This window comes from Mixophyes fleayi, chromosome 3, assembly GCF_038048845.1.
Source record: "Mixophyes fleayi isolate aMixFle1 chromosome 3, aMixFle1.hap1, whole genome shotgun sequence".
In the NCBI taxonomy this organism is placed as follows: domain Eukaryota; kingdom Metazoa; phylum Chordata; class Amphibia; order Anura; family Limnodynastidae; genus Mixophyes; species Mixophyes fleayi.
The window spans coordinates 6,805,625-6,830,121 of NC_134404.1; the positions used below are offsets into that span (position 1 = coordinate 6,805,625).

At 44.5% G+C, this 24,497-nt stretch overlaps 4 non-coding genes across 4 annotated transcripts; 2 read left to right on the forward strand and 2 right to left on the reverse strand.

Moving 5' to 3' along the window:
- Window positions 1–10,948: 10,948 nt before the first annotated feature.
- TRNAE-UUC (transfer RNA glutamic acid (anticodon UUC)) lies at window positions 10,949–11,020 on the reverse strand. The gene has a single exon. It is a non-coding gene; the product is annotated as a tRNA-Glu (tRNA).
- Window positions 11,021–11,411: 391 nt separating this feature from the next.
- On the reverse strand, window positions 11,412–11,501 carry TRNAY-GUA (transfer RNA tyrosine (anticodon GUA)). Its single transcript is given in 2 exon segments — window positions 11,412–11,447; window positions 11,465–11,501. It is a non-coding gene; the product is annotated as a tRNA-Tyr (tRNA).
- A 473-nt stretch (window positions 11,502–11,974) lies between these two features.
- TRNAY-GUA (transfer RNA tyrosine (anticodon GUA)) lies at window positions 11,975–12,064 on the forward strand. Its single transcript is given in 2 exon segments — window positions 11,975–12,011; window positions 12,029–12,064. It is a non-coding gene; the product is annotated as a tRNA-Tyr (tRNA).
- A 380-nt stretch (window positions 12,065–12,444) lies between these two features.
- TRNAE-UUC (transfer RNA glutamic acid (anticodon UUC)) lies at window positions 12,445–12,516 on the forward strand. Its single transcript has one exon. It is a non-coding gene; the product is annotated as a tRNA-Glu (tRNA).
- Window positions 12,517–24,497: the final 11,981 nt, after the last annotated feature.

Consider the following 24,497-nt stretch of genomic DNA (forward strand, 5'->3'; position numbering starts at 1 on the left):
TGGAGAATACACCCGAACATTCATATTCAGGAGTGTTCCTATACACCTATATATTCGGAGGAGGGGGGGGGGCGCTGCTCCATTTGGCTCAACGCATGGATCAACAAGAATTTAATCAGGCACAGCTACTACACTGTATCCAGGGAGTAGCTTCCAGACTGGATTCCCTTCAGGAATCTCTAACCACTCAACAAGCTGTTCCTGCCATCACTGCCTCTTCTTCCTCTTCTACCCCCACTGTCAACACCATGCTATCCAGGGTTCTGCGTATTCTCACTCCTGAGAAATGTGATGACAATCCCAAAGGCTGCATTCAGTTTGATTTAGCTCCAGAATTTTTTTCTTCTGAGAGATCTACGGTAGTCTATATCATCTCACTCCTTACTGGCCAAACACTTGACTGTGCCTCACCCTTATGGGAACGAGATGATGTCACCTTGCACAACACCTTGGTCTTCAACAAGAACTTTGAAAAAATGTTTGTTGAACCAGGCCGTGTCTCTTCTGCTGCCTCTAGTCTCCCAGCACTCCGTCCAGTGTCTCTGTCTACAGGGCAGTATGCGGGTCAATTCCGGACCCTAGTTTCTGAGCTGAACTGGAACAATGAAGCCCTAGCAGCCACCTTCTGGCAAGGGTTAACTGACCACATTAAAGATTATTTGGCTTCCCAAGATCTACCTGCTAATTTGGATGATTTTGTTTCTCTTAGTATTAATGTGGACATCTGTCATCTGCAGCGCTCCCTAGAGAAAGATTAGGCTCACCGGTCCTATTCACCCATGGCTCCTCGTTTTCAGAGTATTGTCCTTGTCCCATGTAGAGGAACCATGCAGATTGGCTGCTCCCGACCTTTTCAAGAAGAACGTGAGCAACGTATTAAAATCATCTATGCCGCTACTGTGGTGAAGCTGGCCATTTGCTCTCTTCTTGCACTAAGAAACCGGGAAACACCACCTCCTAGGCGACAATAGGGGGGTTGTTCTAGGATCCAGTTTTCACATTCACATTTCACATTTCACATGTTTTATTAATCAAGAGTCCTGAAAAGTACCTTTCCACACTAGTTTAGTGGTACTAGTGATCATGAAGAAGTACAGATGGAATACTATAGTTAAAATACAAAATACAGTTCTTGTATGCTATTCAGACACACATGTTGGCAAGGGGTAAACCAGCCCCCTTCCTAGCTGGCACCACAAAGTCTAAGATATAACATCAGATATTTAGCATTAGGATGTACGATATTCTCTACTCTTGGATTTTACAAAATTCACATCAATCTGGGATTTCCTAAATTACTGCTGGATGCATTATTCATGTAGTTTATCTAACTTATCAACAAGTCAGGATAAAAGGTAATGGACCCCCTGCTGGGCATTGAGGCTAATGCATGTGTTGGTCACTCACAAATGAGAAAAAATTCTTCCCACATGTCATATCACTATATTTCCAATACAAAAATACAACACAATATCAAAAATCAGTACATTTGCAAAGATATACAGCAGGGCACTGTCACAGGGGGTAACAATGACCACATTGTGTCCTTAACCGCAGATGCACATTTGAAGCATGGAGATCTTATACATTAACAAGTGCTTGTTTTATCCTGCCAGACAGTTCTTAAGATACCCACAAGTCCTTCTATTTTGAGTTGCTGCTGTTGATATAGGGGGAGACTGAGTTGGTCTCTCGCATGAACCCTTGTGACAGAGACTGCTTTTGTACAGTCACGGTCTAACAGTGATGTGGTCCTATAAAGTGAGGACTGACTTCTTATGACATATTCGCTGGTACTATTATTATAACCATCTCTTGAAAAAAAGATTTTTTTTTATGTGGTTTTGAAATATATATTTTAACAAATGTGATTGTAAACCAACATTGGGAACGTGTTTAGGATTCTTTCTCTGTTTAGTGAGGTCCCATGATTTAATTTAATTTATTTAATTCAATTTGGTATACCACTGGCTACCTTGTGGACATACACTCTGTGCTTCCCCCCTTTCTTTGAGTTTTCAGAGATGATATGAGGCTCTGGATGATTGCGGAGCTAAAAACTACTGAATTGTTTAAAAAACATTCTAGCTTCAGATGTCTGAAAAAATAGATAAAATTGCAAATTTAATTGTGGGTCGACTTATACTTAAGGTATAATGAGCAAGAAACAGAGGGAGCCCTATCCAATACAGTGGGGCAACACCAGGGCCCTTCTTGTTCATTACACCAGTCCCCACAGCCCAGGAGGGTCCCGATGAGTCCCAGAAATATTCAGTGAGGAATTGCTAGCCTCTGGGCGGATGGGGTATGACACCCACATTTCCAATTATACATTAGAATAAAAGAGCTAAAAACTCTAAAAACCCTTTAAAATCAATAATGTAAAGATTAATCATAAAGATGATGATCATCTGGGACATTGCAGTTATATGAGCAGAAGATTTTCATAGATCAACTGTTTCTACCTAGGTGGGAAAACAGACCCTCTAAATATTAGACCTCGATAGGGATAGAAAGGGAGAAGAGTTGTGATCATTTAATATATTTGAGGCACAGAATATAATTTTTCCTGATACAGAGAACATACTTTATGTCTTGAGTAGTGACAGTTGGAGGACATCTTGAGGTGAGTGGTTATTAGAAAGCCTCTGTTGCTCCAACATCCCTAATTAAATATTTTAGTTAAGTAACCCAAATACAGACTCTTTACTCACCTAACATGTGAAACCCTTGATTTATTCCTCGAGTGAACACTCATTTCTATTGCCGGTAAAATACCAACCTTATTACTGTATGAGACATCTCTACAGCCCTTGTGTGGCCATGAGTGAAGTTACAACATTTTTCCTGAACTTCTTTATCAATATAGAAATAGGACTAATATTACATTTTAATCACTTGTCCTCCAACCAACAAGAAGAAATAAATAAAAACAAAATAAAATATTGGGAACACATCATTCCCCAATATTGGACTATACACTATTAAGCTCATAGTGAAGGTTTTGTACAATTGTATTGCTACCCAGAAGCCCTCTGCAATATCACACTCCTGCCAACTTGAATCATCTCCATAGTAAACAAACATCAATGAGGTGACACTGCACACCTATTTACATACATTCTGAACGGTGTTTTCTGGTCTACCATATTATACCAGCAATCTATAAACCGCCTACTTCTCAATGATTCACCCATTGGGATTTATTGTCTGCATAGATTGTTCATTTGCACTATGATCATCATATTATAGATATGGCGGCATAGCCACTATTATTATTATTATTATCATTTATTTGTTAGGTTCCACAAGGTTTCCGCAGCGCCGCACATAGTACAAACAGTAGACTATACAGGGTATAACAGTACAGAACAATAAACAAAAATACCAATACTTCAGAAACTCCAGGCAGGCAGATGCAATAGACACGGAGCAGAAGAACGGGTAAGGAGACAGGAGGGAAGAGGGCCCTGCTCAAGCGAGCTTACATCCTAAGGGAGGGTTAAACAGACCAGGCACAAGAGGAGCCAGTTGAGGGAATGGGAGAGAGGGGAGAATGAGTGGAGGAGATGGGGGACTATGGCCTTCAGCGACTTCTGAAACATAGAAACATGAATTTGACGGCAGATAAGAACCGCTTGGCCCATCTAGTTTGCCCATTGTTTTATTAACCTATGGTAACCTTAAACCTTATTTGATCCCTTATTCTTTTTAAGGATATTCTTATGTCTAACCCAAACATGTTTAAACTTTTCTACTGCATTATCCTCTACCACCTCTGATGGGAGCTATTCCATTTATCCACTACCCTTTCTGTGAAGTAGTTTATCCTCACACTTCCTCTGAACCTACGTCCCCCCAGTGTCAGTACATGTCCTCGTGTTCTAATACTTCTCTTCCCCCCAGTGTCAGTACATGTCCTCGTGTTCTAATACTTCTCTTCCCCCCAGTGTCAGTGCATGTCCTCGTGTTCTAATACTTCTCTTCCCTCCAGTGTCAGTACATGTCCTCGTGTTCTAATACTTCTCTTCCCCCCAGTGTCAGTGCATGTCCTCGTGTTCTAATATATCTCTTCCCTCCAGTGTCAGTACATGTCCTCGTGTTCTAATACTTCTCTTCCCTCCAGTGTCAGTACATGTCCTCGTGTTCTAATACTTCTCTTCCCCCCAGTGTCAGTGCATGTCCTCGTGTTCTAATACATCTCTTCCCTCCAGTGTCAGTACATGTCCTCATGTTCTAATACTTCTCTTCCTCTGTAGAATGTTTCCCTCCTGTACCTTGTTATAAGACTGGATATATTTGAAAGTTTCTATCATGTCTCCTCTTTCCTTTCTCTGCTCCAAACTATACATAGTAAGATCTTTTAGTCTATCCACATAAGTTTTGTGCTGTAGGCCATGCACCATTTTTGTTGCCCTTCTTTGTACAGTCTCCAATGTATTTATATTGTTCTGACGATATGGCCTCCACAACCGAACACAGTATTCTAGATAAAGCCGTACCTATGACCTATACAGTGACATTATTACTTCTTTCTTTCTGCAACTGATTCCTCTCCCTATGCAACCAAGCATCTGACTTACCTTCCTAATTGCTTTGTTGCATACAATACATGATCTCTATCTTGCACAATAACTCCATAGCCACTACCTACCTGCACTGACCTGAATCATCTGCCATTGGAAAAGACAGGAAGAAAACTAATAAAAGGGAATCAATGAGACCACAGGATCATTCTCTCTAAACAGATCTACAGTCATTTCTCACACAATTTGGCTCTCGCTTGGATTCTTTTGCTCAACCTGCAACCTTGCAGGTTTCAGCCAAGTCAAATTCTACAAATAATCCTTAGAAACCCATATCACAGTTCTCCCAAAAGACAGGAAGGACCCATTCCTGTATATAATCTATAGACCTATTTTGCTTCTAAAAATACATGTCAAACTTTATGCAAAAATGCTCGCCAACCGTTTAAAATTCCTCCTTCCTAAGTTTATACAAGATGACCAGGTTGGTTTTGTCATTGGTGAAGAAGCCTAAGACAATACCACCAAGATAATCCACCTGATGCATATGTCTACACAACAAAATATCGCTAGCATCCTGTTATCTATGGATGCCGAGAAGGTGTTCGACAGAGTGGACTAGGATTTCATGCCAAGCCTTCTGAGACACATGGGTTTGGGTCCCCTGAGTCTTCATAGAATATTGTCACTTTATAGTTCTCCTTCAGCCAGAATTAAGGTTAACGGCTCCTTGTCTGTGTCACTCAATATCCTAAAGAACACAAGGCAAGGATGCCAATTATTGCTAATGATTTTTGTCCTATGCATGGAGACTCTAGTGAGGGTTATTAGAGCAAATCCAAACATCTCTGAAATTAATATAGGTGAACGAGAATGTAAGTTGGCATTATTTGCTGACGACCTGCTGGCATCGATCTCCTACCCTGTGACTTCACTCCCTAGCTTGATGACTGAGTTCAATACTTTTAGGGCACTTTCGAACTTCAAAATCATTTTCACAAAATCCATAGCTATGAACCTGACTAGTACTTCACCAGTGGTTGAAGGTTTAAAGACAAGCTTCCCCTTTGTGTGGCATATGTCCCGCCTTACTTATTTGGGGTTTCGGTTGACCAGAGACCTCTCCCAGATTTTAAACACCACCATCTCCTCTGTCACCCTACTTCGCTGCCTGGGTGTCACCCTCGACTCCTCTCTCTCTTTTGCCCCCCACATTGACTCCTTTGCCAAAGCCTGTCTCTTCCAACTACGCAACATCGCCCGCATCCGTCCTTTTCTCTCTCAGGATGCCACCAAAACTATCATCCAGGCACTCATCATCTCCCGCCTCGATTATTGTAACCTCCTCCTCACTGGCTTCCCCCACTCCCTTCTCTTCCCCCTCCGCTCTATACTCAATGCAGCGCGCGAGACTCATCTTCCTCTCACGCCGCCTTATCCTCTGCCTCCCCTCTCTGCCTTGCCTTACACTGGCTCCCCTTCCCCTACAGAATCCTTTTCAAACTCCTCACCACCACTTATAAGTCTCTCTCCCACTCTACTGCCCCTTATATCTCTAACCTCCTCTCCATTCACACTCCCACCCGCTCCCTGTGCTCGGCCAACGACCGCCGCCTCTCCTCCACCCTTATCACCTCTTCCCACTCCAGAATCCAAGACTTTTCCCGTGCAGCCCCCCTTCTCTGGAACGACCTCCCTCGTTCCATCCGTCTCTCTCCTTCTCTGTGCTCCTTCAAACGTGCACTCAAAACTCACCTCTTCCTCAAAGCCTACCAACCATCTACTTAACCCCCATCTCCTCTCTTTTGCTCATCCTCCTTTCTCTCCTCTTGCCTCAACTGGCTCCTCTTGTGCCTGGTCTGTTTACCCTCACTTAGGATGTAAGCTCGTATGAGCAGGGCTCCCTCCCCTCCTGTCTCCATACCTGTTCTTCCACTCCATCTTTAATGCATATGACTGGCCGGAGTTTCTGAAGTATTGGTACTTTTTGTTCATTGTTCTGTATGGTTTCACCCTGTATAGTCTACTGTTAGTACTGTGTGCGGCGCTGCGGATACCTTGTGGTACCTAACAAATAAATGATAATAATAATAATAATAATAATAACTTCTCATCTATTCCCTCTTCATTGAGGGCAGATTATGAGAAATGGCACTCTTTACCCTTGTCATGGATTGGTAAAATCAATGTGATCAAAATTAATACATTACCCAAAATCCTAAACGTAATGCAATCTCTTCAAATCCACATATCTTCGAAATAGCTCCACGATGTACAGGGTGTAATCAGGCGCTTTAACTGGGGACAAATGCTCCACCACATACAACAAGAAATTTTATTCAGACGCAAGAATTTGGAGGGGCTCCAACTACCACACATCTCTACCTATTATAATGCCATTATGCTAAACAAGATCTTAGAATGGACCAGAACAAAAGATAGCAAACAATGGGTCTCAATAGAAGAATATTTCCTTCAATCCCCATCTAAAATAGCTCCCTGATTGCTGAGTCTACCCTTGCTTTCTCACATGACTATTTCACCCACACTTAGATGTTGGAAACAATTAAGAACCATGCCATGCATCTCTTCTATGCTCTCACCTCCTTTATAGCGAACCTAGTTTTCCAACCGGGCATAAACTTACCTTCCTTCCACAATTGGTCACGGAGAGGGGTCTTCAGATTGGGCTAGCAGGTGGACTCAAAGGGTATCTATCCATTCTCTGACATTAAATCTAAATGGGATTTATCCAATGCTGATTTTTGGAGATATTTGCAGCTCTGACATTTCTTACAATCCGCAAAATGAAAACAGATAATACTCAGAGACTTTACTGTTTTTCAGACTTTATATGTCTCTGTTTCTTCCCGTTTCCACACCATATCTACTCTATTGTAGATACTCATTGTAGAAAATATGTTTTAATCCATGCCGGCTTTCAGCAGATGTTGGGAACGAGATTTAAATAGAAACATCTCTATAGAAGAATGGCAGATGGTCTTCCAGCTTACACATGTATGCTCCATCAGTATCTCTGTAGTGGAAACACAATATAAAATATTGACACGTTGGTATAGACATCCGAGTTTAATTCAGAAGTTATACACAAATACCTCAAGCATATGTTGGAGGTGCTCTGGAAAGCTACCTACACATTTTAAGGGAATGCCCACGTATTCAGCAATTTTGGATTGAGGTAGTTATTACTGTTAAAACCATTCAGAACTATGAAGTTCCTTTAGAACCAGCTTTCTGGTTCTTCAACTTGTTTAAAATCTCTATTAATGTATTTAAAATATCCCTGTTAAGTCTCCTGAGCAACGCAGTTATAGCGATTATTCCTATCCAATGGGAATGCCCCGATCCTCCATCACTCAAGGACTGGTATACCCGAATAGACTACTATATGTCAATGGATGACTTGATCTCTTCCTCCTGTGATAAAGTCACTGATTTTTACACCACCTGGCTTTCCTGACTGAAATTCAAGGCCACTGATTGTTATAAAGATTACACGTTCGCAGCAGATGGAGCTCCACTACTGATTGTTTATTGGGAAATTTTGGAGTAAGGTTACCATGATATCACCCTATTTTTCCTCATCTCTTTTACTAATGCCTCCAATCTCCAAGGACATTGACCGTATGTGAGACGTATGTGGTCCTCCTCCCTCTATCATCCCATATCTCCCCACCCGCGGCCCTTTATCTACCCTCTTCTTTTTAGTTCTTCTTTCTCCATATAGGCATATTCTTGTTTTTGTTCTTTTGCACTTTTTTTGATTGATATAATTGAAAATGGAAAGCCTTGTAATCTGTGCATTATATTGTTACATTGCTAGTTATTTAGCTATATGCTTTCAATAAACAAAGTTTAAACATACATTTTATGAAGGCACCAGCCCTATGCTGACCATTTTCACAATTGCAATGGTACCTCATCCTTGTGGCTTCCTTGTTATAGTGGGAACTAGTCCAGGACTTGTGGAGATTTTTTTTTGATGACTGCTCAGTTAATGATTTTTTTAAATGTTATTATTTTGGGCACTTTCCACTATGTAAAACATATAGGATGATACAAGATCTTTGCCAGCTCTGAGTTGGCTAAAAAAATGCAAGTCCTTCTACGGAGTGAAAATGGCCATGAACGGCGAAGAGCTACTATGAAAATGTCCCTCCTGCATCCCATCTACTATGGTATCTATATACAAAACAGGGTGAAATCTTCTATAGGGACCACCTCACTCTGCCTAATCCCCCCCCTATCTGCTCTGCAATCCTATGCGCCCCAAGTGTCCAGGTTCAAGCAGTACACTTGATGTTGATCGGATGGGCTTACGTCACCACATGGTCTGCTGGAAGAAGAAGATGAAGGGATGTTCTTCTTACACAGTTTATCTGGATTTGTTTCTCCCCATCATTAACCGGTCGTTACTGACCACTCCTACTAGTGCCACCAGACACTCGCCGACTGCGCAAAAGTTGGAGCAGAATCTCGCTGCCACCACTAGACTCATTCATGGCACCTAGAACCACTTCATTCTGGGTAGCTGGTATAGCTGCTGAAGCTCTTCCTTGCTGTGGGCTAGCTGGTACCTATCACTTACTATGATTCAAGGCTCTGGGTAGCAGGCAGAGCATTGACACTGAGATGCTGAATTCAGCACAGTAAAGCTGGGGAACGGATTAGAGTGTAAACTCTTACCTGTTGGTCCCAGGATACAGCAGGTAATAGGCATCAGGCAGAATCTTCAAGCAGTGATATTAATAGCTCAACGGTCCTGACAAGGACTATTACACACTAGTTGGAGACACTAGTGATCATCCAGAAATACAGATGGTTATAATACATTACATGGGCAAACAAGACTTTTTTTATACACTTTAACAGTTCCAACCTGACAGGAGGTAATCTGGCCTCCTGCCCCTTTAACTAATCCAGGGAGAGGGGGGTACAGCCTCCTCTCCTACTCTGGTGCCAGGATGTTAGGGTGGGAGATTTATCTTTAACTCTCCCACCTAAAAATACTTCAGGGGACCCTGTATCGGGGTCTGGCTCTCCCCCTGGCTGAAAATAGTACCAGAGGGAGAGTGACCAGACCCCGGGGCAGCAGCCCCTTGTCTGTCACTCCTGGAGCTCTCAGAGCCCCAGTATTATTTTCAGCCTGCTGGGTTCCCCAGCATGCCATTCATCTTCATTAGAATCCAGGGGGCACCATTGCAAGACCCCTCCGGCAGCCATGCAGCTGCCGGCAGGGTTACACTCAGGGAGACCCTGGCTCCCTCTTCATCCAGGGGCTGCTCCTGCATCCCCCAGTTGGACCACCAGTGATTAGGGAACCCTCCAGAATCACATCGCTCCAGTCCCATGGACATGGATCTGAGCATCAGCAGGAGCCTATCGTGGGAGCCCTAGTTCCCCACTGGACCTCCATGGAAGGTTGGCGACACACTTCTTTTAAAACATATTCAGTTTTAACATACACATATTTTAAACATACTTTACATCTATGCATGGCTCCCGGAGTTAACCCTTTCTGGGGTTTACTACTCAAAGGGGGGTCTCCAGCTATACTACACCGCTGGTAGCTGCACAGAAATCCCAGCCGCTAATGGCTACTTTATTACTGGCGGCTGAGAATGCTGGTGCTGTGTAATAGTCACACACTTTCCCCAGCAACAATTACAATTGTAATTCCCCTACCTTCTGCATCATGTGTTCAACATGCCTCAAAAGGAAATTCAATTAAGCACAAAGCTCCATGGGAGCCTTGTGTGGTGCGCTACTTTCTTCTTCGCATTTTCTTGCACTTCACGCGTCATCCTTCGAACATACTTCCCTATTTCACTATTAATTGAATTCCCCCCTTTAGATTGGAAGCTCACTTGGACAGAGCCACCTTTACCTTCTGTTTCATGTTGTCATATCCTATATATTTGTATCATGATCCGCTCAAGGTGCTGCGTGGAATAATACGTCAGTATTTTATAAATAAATAATAATAATAATAAAAATATTATGTCCTTTTGTTAAGAGATGCATTGTGCAACGTGTCCTATAAGTGGAAAGTACGCTTTTAGCCACTAGGTGGCAGAGCTCTACAACCGACTGTAAAGCTGTAATACTTCTGCGAATTCAGACACAAAGAGACACCGTTTGTACTCATTTGTGTAGGGTAATTTTATTCACAATACGCCTACCGTCCCTATTACAGGCTTGTGGATTCTCCAGGGAAATACATTCAGGGAAGGGTATAACCACTGTAATTATAAGACATGACTGTGAAAACATGAAGAAAGTGGTGATTTTCTTTTGATCTGGAAATGTTGGGGTAAAGGCTCTGTACCTGGAGTTTTGTGCTGAGAAATAAAGACAAAAGAGTAAAAAAAAAAATATTTATAATAAAAAAAAAATTCAAATTCCCATACCGGGAGTCGAACCCGGGCCGCCTGGGTGAAAACCAGGAATCCTAACCGCTAGACCATATGGGATCTGATGCTTGCTGTGTAGCAACAGCTGAACACAGATATCTCACTGTCCTGCAAGACACCATGTGAATTTTAAACATGACATGGTAACCCTTTACCGGCCGGCTGATCACGGGAATCTCCGCTCTCTCAGTGACCTGAGCTATCACAAGGATCAGGACTTGTGTCTCTATCAGCAGTAACTGCCCTGTTCTTATATGTAGTGTGGTAAACCGTAATTACCCAAATGGAGTCTCAGTAGCATGCTGTATGATTAACATGTAGCAGAAAAGAAAAGAACTTACAGTTTCTCTCACTAAAAAAAGAAAACATTGATCAAAGATTATTTTGTATATTTCTGGGTGCTTACTAATTTCAGAAATTAGCATTAGGATTTAGAAGAAAAAAAACATATTCCTTCGAGCCGGAATTGAACCAGCGACCTAAGGATATCTGTAACAATTTCCTCTACAGTCCTCCGCTCTACCAGCTGAGCTATCGAAGGAGATATGCATTTTTACCTGTTACACAGATATAACTATGTCATTTTTTTTGGCTTAAATATTTTGTTTCTGACAATATTAATTTACCTTTCACCTCTCCTTGTATTTTGTTTATATTTATATCTTTTATTGGTTTTGAAAAAGTAATCTCTTTACAAAATTTCCATCACAAAATTCAATTTATGCTCAATTTTGCAACAGTATATTTCATTTCTACCCCTTGGTCCTGCTGCCCCTTTAGGTTCTGTGACATGTTAGGTGGATCTAAGGGGGTTGCTTAGAACTTCAATATGTCCCGATTCCACATTTTGGGCACGTATATGTAGCTTTCATATAATCTTCTGACTTACACCTTCTTGCCTGTCACTCACTGGGGTTGTATCTACTCAGTGCTTCCAGTTTGGTCATCTTGTACACACGCAATAGGAACGTTTTTTGAGTTTATAAATTGTGGATGTTTGGAAAAACTCCTAACCCTTCGATAGCTCAGCTGGTAGAGCGGAGGACTGTAGTGGAAGTAAGTGCAGAAATCCTTAGGTCGCTGGTTCAATTCCGGCTCGAAGGAGTTACTTTTGTTTTGAATAAGTTCTACACTTCTCTTTTTTTAAAATACTAAATAACCCAAAAAAATACAAAATATACATTACTCCTCCTGATTTCAACTTTTTAATATACTTTTTCTGCTACATGTTAATCATACTGCATGCTGCTGAGCCTCTATTTGAGTGATTATGGTTTACCACACTACATGTGAAGACAGGGCAGAGACAGATGATAGAGACACAAGTCCTGATGCTGGTGATACTTTCCATAGCTCAGCTCACTGAGAGAGAGGAGATTCCCTGTGATCAGCAGGTTATATAGGACATACACATGGTGTCTGGCTGCACAGCAGGTAGATGAGATGTCTGTAGGCAGCTGCTAGTTCAGAAAAGACTCATCAGATCCCATATGGTCTAGCGGTTAGGATTCCTGGTTTTCACCCAGGCGGCCCGGGTTCGACTCCCGGTATGGGAATATGATATTTTATTAGTACTAGTGACAGCTCTACTTGCTTTAGTCATTTATTGGTTATCAAGGCACAAAAATCTATGACAAAGTGTGCTATGGTCATGTAAAGGGAAGTATATGACATATATGAATACAATAAGTGTAATAACACATAAATAATCATGAGCTAACAATTATAGCTATTAGCATGAATATAGGTACATATTCCATGCACATGAGTAAACAAACAGCAAATCATCCGGCTTAAGACAGGACAACAGAGAGCTGCACATGCGCGTTTTACTTACAACACTCGCGGCGCCGTTAGCTGCTGGTGAAGAGTAAAGTTACTTTGTTGCGTAGGGCAGTCTTCATCAGGGCTCCAAGAGCAGCCTGACACACAGAATAGCAGAGGTGCTGCAGGATGTACCTCTGTGATTTTTTGCAGCCATACATAATAATTAGTGTTTAGATAGTGCTGTGGAATAATAAATAATCTGCATAGTTGGTGGGACTCAGCCCTGTGTAGAGGGAAACCAACAGATTTCCAATCCATTACTTTAACCAAGTGGTCACCACAACCTTTGGGGTAAATGTGTATTGATACACTGAATCTTCTATGGGATTAGCTCCATGTCACTTTCAACAATTTAATGTAGATTAATGTAGGTGTTTGCACCTAGGCCATGGTTCTAACTAATTTACCAACACATTTAATGGAATACAAAAGGGGAAAACAGAGATGTAATATGACTTATTGGCTTACAGAAAACTGAGTAGTTTACCAATACCTGTCAAACTTGGTAAACCAGATTCTCAGGTTCCCAACTTTACCTGACAATACAGATAATATATAATTGCAGGCAACAGTCAAACCTGGAAAACCTGGGTCTCCAGCTTCCAGGCTAAACCTGGTTATCCTGACAACCTGCACCCACAGTAATCCTGTTGTGCCAGGTCTCCAGCTTCCAAGACAAACCTGCTTACTCTGACTAATCTAAACCTGGTTATCCTGACAACCTGCACCCACAGTAATCCTGTTGTGCCAGGTCTCCAGCTTCCAAGACAAACCTGCTTACTCTGACTAATCTAAACCTGCAGTTAACCTGTTCTGCCAGGTATTCAGTATGTCTGCTCCTCAGATAACCTAGTTATCTTGAGAGCCTGTTTCAACTATTTATATGGACTTATTTTAGTTGCCTTATTTTTTACTGCATCTCATTTTTATCTGCGTGACCTGTGTCTAAAATAAATCACTGTTTTATTCACATTCTATCTGTTTTCTTCATATTGGGAATCCTGACGTCAACCATCTCCTGGGGTTAAATAGCTGCACTTTACACACATCGGCCAGATATATCACACCAGTCTTGTTCAAAGGTCTTTCCCACACACAAGCAATATACCTGGGCTTATAAAGGATGTAAGGCAGAAAGCCTGGGACAAATATATCTGTCATTTGCCTCATAACCCCCCCCCTTGTTTCATCCTGTGGGAGGAACACTTGTACTCCATAAGCACACCTCCATTATCAAAAACTTTTTAGCCTCATGTTGTTGAATGGGTGCGAGTGAATTGGCTATTGTTCCTTTCATAGCCCCAGGAATAGCCGTTACTGCAAGACCAGGATATCTGATAGAGCAACTTTATCTTTCCAACTGGTTTTTAAACTTTTCATACACTTTTCATGGTAGATCAGATCAGGTCTTCCTTTCCCTGATGGGTAGTGGGACAAGCGTAATTTAATAATGAGGCCTGGAAGCATGGTACTGACACTCAGCAGGAAGCATAGTAGTCAGATTCATCTTTATGAGACCCTGGCCAAATAAAAATCTGCAAAATTCTTTCCCCTAGATGCCCTGCAGTTATGTAACCATGAGCCAGGTCTAATACCGTTTTTCTATATGCTTTAGGAACTACCAACCATTCCAAAATATCTTCTCACTTGTTGTACATTTGATACAACAACCCTAGACTTATTGCCATGTGAGGGTACCACAACCCAATATCAAGCTCTACGGGGTTTCCATCATCCACTTTTACAATCTCTCCAGCCTTTACCAGAGTAGGGTCTTTTAACTGTTCTGAGGCAAAAATATATTTTCTCACTTTAATGTCAGATTATTATTATTATTAATTTTTATTTATAGGGCGCCACTAGGTGTCCGTGGCGCCGTACAGGGACAAACAAAATTACAATACGAGGTGAGACAGCAAAGTACAGTAAACAATAATCACAGTAACTCAGTGAGCTCAGGGCACAGCTAGAGGGGCGGGGAAGAGGAGAGGGGATGGTCTGCCAACAACGGCACCTAGGAGGGAGGGCACGGATGAGAGGGATACCCCCAGGGGGAAGAGGAGGGAGCGAGAGGGGGCGGGGGAAGAGGGTCCTCGAGGAGGAGGCAGGGAAGCTGGCGAGCAGAGTTGAAAGTGGAGAAGACAGGAGGAGAGAAGACCCTGCTCAAAGGAGTGTACAATCTAAGGGGTGGGGTAGACTGACAGAGAGACACAGGGGAGAGAGGGAGAGAAGGAGGAATAGAGAGGGGGAGGGGAATGAAGGAAAGGGGAATGAAGGGGAAGAGTCAGAAGAGCAGGTAGGAAGTTAAGTTGGAGACTGAAAGGCTTTAAGAAAAAGGTGGGTTTTTAAACACCGTTTGAAACTGGACAGATTGGGGGAAGTTCTGATGGAGGGAGGGAGCTTGTTCCAGTGGAGGGGGGCAGCGCGGGCAAAGTCTTGGATACGCGCGTGGGAGGAGCTGATCAGGGGGGGAGAGAGGCGACGGTCATTGGCCGATCTGAGAGGGCGGGATGGAGCATGAATAGAGAGGAGGAAGGAGATGTAGGGTGCTGTGGAGTTGGCGAGAGCCTTGTATGTAAGAGTGAGGAGCTTGAACAGGATTCTGTAGGGTAAGGGGAGCCAGTAAAGGGATTGGTAGAGGGGGGAGACAGAAGAGGAGCGGCGAGAAAGGAAGATAAGCCTAGCGGCAGCGTTAAGTACAGATCGGAGGGGAGCAAGGTGAGAGTGGGGGAGGCTAGTGAGGAGGAGGTTGCAGTAGTCCAAGCGGGAGATGATCAGGGAGTGAATGAGGCATTTAGTGGCATCTTGGGAAAGGAAGGGCCGGATGCGAGCGATGTTCCGCAGCTGGAAGCGGCAGGATTTAGCAAGAGAGAGAATGTGGGGGCCAAAGGAGAGAGAGGAGTCGAGGATGACCCCGAGGCAGCGAAGTTGGGGGACAGGGGAGATAGAGGTGTTGTCGACAGTGATAGAGAGGTCCGAAGGGGGCGGGGAGCGAGGGGGAGGGAAGACTATTGTCCTCAATTTTAGAGGAGAAAAAGGAGGCGAAGTCGGAGACAGTCAGGGAGGAGGGGGTAGGAGGAGGGGGCGGGGCCAGGAGAGTGCTGAAGGTGGCGAAGAGGCAGCGGGGGTTGGAGGATTGGGAAAGGATGAGGGACTTGAAGAAAGATTGTTTAGCGAGTGAGAGGGCAGAGCTGTAGGATGAAAGGATGAATTTGAAGTGGAGGAAGTCAGCCAGGGAGCGGGATTTTCTCCAGTGGCGTTCGGCGGTACGGGAGCATTTTTGGAGTAGGCGGGTAAGTTTGGAGTGCCAGGGTTGGGGTCTGGAGCAGCGAGGGTGCACGATTGGGTAGGGGCGACCGCGTCCAGAGCAGAGGTGAGGGTGAGATTGTAGAGGGAGACCTCCTGGTTGGGGCAGGACAGGGAGGAAAGGGGAGAAAGGAGAGTATCAAGAGAGGAGGACAGAGTGGCCGGATCAAGGGCATCGATGTTGCGAATGGGTAGAGTAGGTTTGGGCAGGGGGAGGGGAGCAGGAGAAGAGGAGAGAGAGAAGGAGAGGAGATGGTGGTCGGATAGAGGAAAGGGAGAGATGGAGAAGTCAGAGAGATTACATAGGTAGGAGAAGACAAGATCAAGGGTGTGGCCAAGGCAGTGGGTAGAGGAGGAGGTCCATTGGGTAAGGCCAAGGGAGGAAGAAAGGGTGAGCAGTTTGCAGTAAGCAGGGTCAGAGGGATTGTCCATGGGGAAGTTAAAGTCGCCAAGGATGATGGAGGGGAGGTCGGAGGAGAGGTGGTGAGGAAGCCAGGCGGCGAAGTTATCAAGGAAGAGGGAGGTGGGGCCAGGGGGGCGGTAGACGACAGTGACGCAGAGATCGATGGGGAAGAAGAGGCGGATGGAGTGGACTTCAAAGGAGGAGAAGGAGAGGGAGGGTTCAGGGGGAATGACACGAAAAGTGCAGGAGGAGGATAGGAGGAGGCCCACTCCGCCACCTGGACGGGCACCAGGTCTGGCGGAGTGGGTGAAGGAGAGGCCACCATAGGAGAGGGCAGCAGGAGAGGTGGTGTCAGAGTGGGAGAGCCAGGTTTCAGTAAGGGCGAGAAGGTTTAGGGAGAAGGAGAAGAAGAGGTCGTGGATAGCAGTCAGCTTGTTGCAAACTGATCTAGCGTTCCAGAAAGCACAAGAGAAAGGGGGAGAGGAGATGGGGGAGATGGGGATGAGGTTAGCAAGATTGGCAGAGCGCGGGGGAGGGCGGGGAGGGGCAGGAGAGGAAGGGCGGGGGGTGAGTATGGGTATGGATCGAGAGCGGGGGGACATAGTATGGAGAGAGATAAGGAAGACAAAGGCAAAATGAAAGACAATGGCAATATGAAAGACAATGGCAATGCGAGAGACAATGGCAATGCGAGAGACAATGGCAATATGAAAGACAATGGCAATATGAAAGACAATGGCAATATGAAAGACAATGACAAAGACAGTATGAAAGACAATGGCAGTATGAGAGACAATGGCAATATGAAAGACAATGGCAATATGAAAGACAATGGCAAAATGAAAGACAATGGCAAAATGAAAGACCATGGCAATATGGAAGAAGTTAGGGCAAGGAAGGTAAGGACAAAGAATGAAGTAGGACTGTAGAGGGCTAAAGACCAGAGCGGAATAGAAAGGCAGTGTCAGAGACAAAATAGAGTACAGTAAGCAAAAAAAATAAATAAATAGGAAATACAAATAAAATCAGATACAGTAAATAAAAAACAATGAAATTAACTAAAAAGAGAGAAGGTAAAGGTGGCCTAATGGTAAGATTGAATTGGGAGAAAAAAGTACAATGAGAAGAAAAATACAATGTAGATGAGATGAAAAATGCAAAGAGAATTAAAATGAAAAATACAAAGTAACAGAAAAATGGAGGACTAAAGAGAGCAGGTACCAGGCGATGAGGAAGGAGATCGCAGGAAACAAGCGAGTCCAGGCAGAGTCCAGGCAGATCACGGGTCACAGGTAGTAGCTGGAGGGATGGTGATCTGAGGGAAACCAAGTTCAGGCTGGATGAGAGGTCCGGGGAGTCGCAGAGTCACAGAGAGCAGGTAGGACTAGAGGACGGGAGACTAGAGGTGAGGAAGGACCAGGAGAGCCCAGAGATCAGGTGGACCAGCGATCAGGAGGGCCAGATGAGACAGCAATGGAGCAGCAGCACGGGAGACCACAGAAGACGGAGCAGCAGGAAATCACGGGCGGCGGCCCAGGAGAGGATCAGAAGGATCGGAGAGAGCAGCAGCGTAGTCCCGGAGGAGTGAAGTAGAGAGGGCCACAGGACTGGAGGCAGCCGGAGGACCAGGATCGGAGGCAGCTGGAGGACCAGGATCGGAGGCAGCCGGAGGACCAGGATCGGAGGCAGCCAGAGGACCAGGATCGGAGGCAGCCGATGAAGGAGCAGCAGCAGAGGACAGCGTCTTGGAGGCAGGAAGTGGCCACGTGGTCAAGACTGCAAGTGTCCAGCGGAGATGGAGTCAGGAGGGCAGCGGGAGTCGGCAACATAAGAGCCAGGAGGCAGCGTGGCAGACGGACCGGCAAACAGGTAAGAGCACCCTAGAATAGGCAGCCGGGAAGTCAGGTGGACAGCCGGGGAGAAGACCCAGGTCAGGGTGGAGGGGGAGGCCGGAGAGTGAGGCCGAAGCCACGGCCTGGAGTGAGGTGAGTTGTCCGGGGGGGGGGGAGGCATCGCCCAGTAGCCTAGTTCCCCATCAGCAGCAGCAGTCGTCAGCGGGGGAGGCAGGCATCACCGTGGAGGGTTAGATCGCCCGTTAGCCTAGTTCCCCATCAGCAGCAGCAATCGTCAGCGGGGGAGGCAGGCATCACCGAGGACAGTGCAGGAGCCAGAAGGGGTTCCTAGCTGGGCTCCGACGGAGGACAGGAGAGCGTGGAGGACACGTGTGTCCTGTTCAGCAGTTCAGCATTATGTGTCATGCAGGTTCAACAACATTTCCTATTTCAGTAGGAGGTACACTATCCTGCGCTTCAACGCTGCTCTCGTCATTTTCTGACTCCACAATCATGTTTGAGAAAGGGAATATTCCAGACTCGAGAACACTCCCACCACGACTGCATCAATAACATTATTCAACGGATCTGGTTTGTACACTGTTGCAATCGATTGAGTTTCCCATAGCTTTCAGAATTGGGAACAATCTCTCCCCAATATAGCATCAAACCCCAAACCAATAATTAATCCCACAGTGACTGTCATGGAACCACACTGTATCTACGTTCACTTAAGTGGTAACATAATGCTGAGTATACCCATGTATGCAGGTTACCTCAATACCCTTGACGCTTTAAGGGTCTCACCAACTCAGCTCTTACAAGAGTAACCAGACTACCAGATCTAGCAGAGCGTTTACCCTTTTCATTTCTACAGTAATTTCACAAATGTGTTCATGTGGCTCAGCCTGCCGGTCTGCAGTGCAGACTAGCTGGGCAAAGAAAGATACTCTGCGATGTACACAAGCATTGTCTCAGTGCATAGGTTCAGAGGAAAGAGGATAATTAACATCAATATGTCCTAAGGTGCAACGTATAACACATCTTTTCACATTATTATCAAGTCTTATTCGAGGTGAGAACCATTTTGGCATAACTGGCCCATCTCCAGGTTCCAAGCATAGTCTCTGCAGATTTCACTTCCACAACCCAGCACCCTTTTCCCCTGGAACAGTTGTGATGAAACAGGGTAACGCTGGAATGAGGAATTTTTATTCATCATCTGTTTCTCACAGATTAATATACTTTTTAATCCTTGGCCCAGTCTAAGAGGTCTATGCATTGATCCTTGATACTTTATCCATTAGCCTGTTAGGAAGAAATAGCTCCACCAAGTTAACCGAGTGTGTGATTTGTTGATACATTTGATTAACAAGCTAAGTGAGCTTGCATTTACACTTGTATAACAGACTGGAGAAGAGTTAACCCTGTGCTTGCTGGTGTGTGTCTTGCTAATCTGTGGATAGGTAGAAGCCTTGTGTGCCAGTGTGGGACAGTATATTGGGGTTCTCTTGCCCGTATGTAATAGGTGGTGGCAAACCTGAAGTGTCTGGGTGTGTGAAAGCGCTGTGTTTGAGGGCGATTCAGTAGGTCAATTCCCTGTGTGATAGGTAAAGAGAGACTGCAGGCTGGACTTGGCAGCACGGTGGCCTAGGGGTTAGCACTTCTGCCTTACAGCACTGGGGTCATGAGTTCAATTCCCGACCATGGCCGGAGCACCTGGAGGAAACCCATGCGTGGTGCTCAAGTTTCCTCCCACACTCCAAAAACATACTGGTAGTTTAATTGGCTGCTAACAAATTGATGTGTGTGTTAGGGAATTTAGACTGTAAGCTCCAATGGGGTGGGGACTGAGTGATTTCTCTGTACAGCGTTGCAGAATTAGTGGCGCTATATAAATTGATGGTGATGACTTCATACAGCAAATACCCTCAAAGTCACATCAGCTGGGAGCGTGTTCGTAAAACTATGTAGAACACTGAGAATATTTTATGTAAAATTCCAAAGTATATTTTGTTACCTGACCTGAGTATGACCTAGGCAAGTGTCAATGGTTTTTTTAAAGTGGCCAGGCCCAAAGACAGATCTGGGAGTAGTTTGTATATACAGAGGAGTTGGACTTAGCCTGGAAAAAAGAACAGTGGTGAGAGATTATCTGAGTTGCCCAAGCATATATATTAGTGATAGATAATTTACTTTGAAAAGCTCTGTGACATTTGGGAGATTAATCTCTCTTTATTAACAAACTAAATTCCTAAGGTGGGGGATGACGAGCCAACAAGAAATGGTTTGAAAATCTCTTCTTTCAGACATCAGATTGTCCATTTCTTTGAGGAGGGTCTGCCACGACAGAAATGTTCCATGCTTCTCAATGTGTACTCCTCACACTCCAATTCCTGAACTTATAAGTAGGGATTCTGGTTTTATTTCCTATTTTGTTTTCTGAAACTCATTTGTGCAACCTATGGTATGTCTGTTTATTACTTTTTTGTAAATAACCCTTGTAAACATTTTTCAGAGTAAACATATTTTATCTAGCGTACTCGCGTACTCCGTGATTCTTTGTGAACTAACGAAGCCCAGGGAGGCTCATGCTACATATGTATGTGATTTAAGTGTGAAATATTAATAAGTGGTTCTGGTGAACGTAAGGACATCATTGGTGGTCGCAGAAATTGTGTATTTATTGTTAATTAACTAAGGTAACACCAGTCACGGCCAGCTGAACAGATTGCTGTATCTGGGATAGGCTGGCCGTTCGTGACAAGTACGAAGCCAATTCACCACCCGCACTGGAAGACCATAACACACAAGTAGAGCCCATTGGTATTAGTGGACCACCCTATCGAAGGTAAGCTGCGGCAAGATTGATTTTCCTTGCAAATCGTTATTCCTCTTTTGAATCACTCTGTATGTCTCTACACTGGTTGCCTGTTTTCTACCGAATCCAATATAAAATACTTTTACTAACCTACAAGGCCATCAACAAAGCGGCACCAACATACATCTCCTCTCTTGTCTCAAAATATCTCCTAACTCGCCAACTCCATTCTGCACTAGATTTGCGTCTCTCATTCACACTCATTACATCCTCCCATTCCCGGTTATAGGACTCTTCAGACAAGCTTATAATATTCCTCAACCACCCTCTTAACCTCACTACATTACCCTATTACCACCCATTACACAATTTCACACAAGACAACTACCCCTTGACCAACATTGTTGTGTGACAGGATGATTTAGCTTATGAGTCACTTTTACCTTTGCAGCCTGGCTGGGCCCAAAATGCAAAATGTAGACTTAACCTCATGTGTCAAACTCCCATTGTCCCATAGATTGTAAGCTTGCGAGCAGGGCCTTCTTACCTCTTTTTCCGTTTTACCCAGTTTGTTTATTAGTTTACTGTGTTTGTCCCCAATTGTAAAGCGCAAAGGAATATGTTGGCGCTATATAAATAAACTATTAAAATGATGATGGTCTAGAAAATGGCAAGATGCACATCCACCAGACCCGCCTGCCTCACCATACTAACTCCAAAAAATAAATCATAGCAAAGAGAAGCGCTTGAACCTTCCCTGTCTTTGGTCCTAATAATAGTGTTAAAGTCACCACCAAAGATTGCTGGGTCAAAAAAAGATATGGCTTTATCTCTCTGAAAAGACATTTCCTCTCCCACTTCGTTTGGGGACCATAGATGTTAATTAATCTCAGGTCGTGTCCTCTCAGATTGACATCCAAAACCATACATCTACCTACTTGAAGCTCTATAACTCATTGAACAGTTATCATGCCGGTAAAAATGATCGCCATCCCACCGTACAGAGACCAGTATGAAGCACCATGCATCCACTATCTTTTAGCCTTATGCAGGTCAGCTAAGCGACCTATTCTGGTCTCTTGCAAAAATAAAAAATCAGCCTCAATCGTGCTGAAAAAATCAAAGGCCATGCAATGAGCTAGTTCAGACAGAATTGATTATTATTATTATCTTTGACTTTTAAGGCACCACAAAGGGTCCACAGCGCCGTACATTACATATACAGAAAACAGAACCAAGACACAACATGATACAAAAATATATACAAACACAGGTGACAGGCTAAAGCAAATCAGATTATATCTGGGACAGATAGTGAAAGGGATGGTAGAAATCAGCAGGAAGAAGGCCAAAGCTTAAGAAAACAGGGAGAACAGGACTAGCAAAGCAGCCAAAAGGTACAGAGGGTGAAGGAACAGTAGAAGTAGCACAAAAGGAAAGAGGGCCCTGCTCATGAGAGCTTACATCCTAAAGGGAAGGGGGAGACACAAATAGAGTGGTACTAACTGGGGGAGAGAGCCAGGACAAGGAAGTTAGGAGGAGGACTGATAGACTTGAATAAAGAAATGAGTCTTAAGGGCACGCTTGAAGCCTTTGAGAGTAGATGCTAACCTGATGGAATGTGGAAGATCGTTCCACAGCAGGCGAGCAGCCCGGGCAAAGTCCTGAAGACGAGAGTGAGACGAGGTGATCAGTGAAGTAGTGAGGGGGCGGTCACAGGCAGAGCGGAAGGGGCGGGTAGGAGTGTAGGCAGAGATGAGATTGGAGATGTAGGGAGGGGAAGATTGACTAAGAGCTTTAAAGGTGAGGGTGAAGAGTTTAAATTTAATTCTGTATGGTATGGGGAGCCAATGTAGTGACTGTTGGAGGGATACTGCAGATACAGAGCGGCCGGGAGAGAAAAATGAGGCAAGCAGCAGCATTGAGGATAGACTTAAGAGGGTCAAGATAAAAATCAGATAGGCCAGAGAGAAGGAGGTTACAGTAGTCAAGGCGAGACATAACAAGAGAGTGAACAAGGGTTTTCGTGGCTTCCGTGGGGCGAAAGGGATGCATCTTAGATATATTCCGAAGGTGGAAGTAGCAGGATTTTGAGAGGGAAAGAATGTAAGGCTTGAATGAGAGGGAGGAATCAAGGATGACCCCAAGGCATTGGACTTGGGGGACAGAAACAAGGGTAGTGTTATTATCAGAAATAGAGAGGGGGGAGGGGGGAGAGTCCTAGCAGGGGAGAAGACTATAAGCTCTGTCTTGGAAATATTGAGTTTAAGGAAGCGTTGGGACATCCAAGATGAGATGGCAGAGAGACAGGAGGAGACACGAAACAGAAGGGAAGGGGAGAGGTCAGGGGATGAAAGATAAATTTGGGTATCATCAGCATAGAGGTGGTACTGGAGGCCAAAAGAGTGTATGAGGATACCAAGGGAGGAGATGTAGAGGGAGAAAAGCAGGGGACCAAGAATGGAGCCTTGAGGAATGCCAACAGGTAAGGGAAGAGGGGGTGATGTAGAGTCATGAGTAGAGACTGAGAAGGAGCGGTTGGTGAGGTAAGAGGAAAACCAGGAGAGGATAGTGTTACATAGGCCTATAGAATTGAGAGTTTGCAAAAGGAGTGCATGGTCAACGGTATCAAAGGCAGCAGAGAGGTCAAGAAGGATAAGAAGGGAGTAGTGTGGATGCCACATTAATGGTGGCAAACCTTATAGGCTGGGAAGCTATCCTTCAGAGTTATACAAGTAGGACCCAGTTTACTTCTTTACTTGCTTCTCAGACTCTTCATCAGAGGATACCCACCTTTTACAACTAACACTGATCGGCAAAGTTTCCCCATCCTGGAGGACTAGCTCCTCCCCATCAGGGACAACCCCACCCGACACTGTTGAAGCCAACTCACCACCTACCACCCTATCTACATCACCTCTAGAAATCAGGTCCACCTTGCACTAGGACCCGATTGTACTATCCTGTGAGTCTGGAGGTATACTGGGAGTTGGAGGACCGGGGCTAGCAAACAAGACAGAAGATTGATCGTTACTTGTCATGATCACAAGCCCTGAAGTACCTTGAGGGGATGGAGGCAGGAGCTAAATCCTCTATTGAGACAGGCTTAGAAAAGGGACTTACAGATGTTTTTAGGAAATTCTCCTTAGTCTGCACTGGTGACCAATCTCTCCTAGATTTGTCTCTAGGTTTCCTATATACAGGTATTGTCTCACAAGGGACTGACTCCCTAGCCTTTTTCCTTTTTCTCGTTACATTAGATTTGAAAACCAAGTCTCTGCTATCTGACTGTCATGAGCTGTGGCAGCTCCGGGCACCGTCGCGACTCGCTCCTTCCTCTGGCCCAGC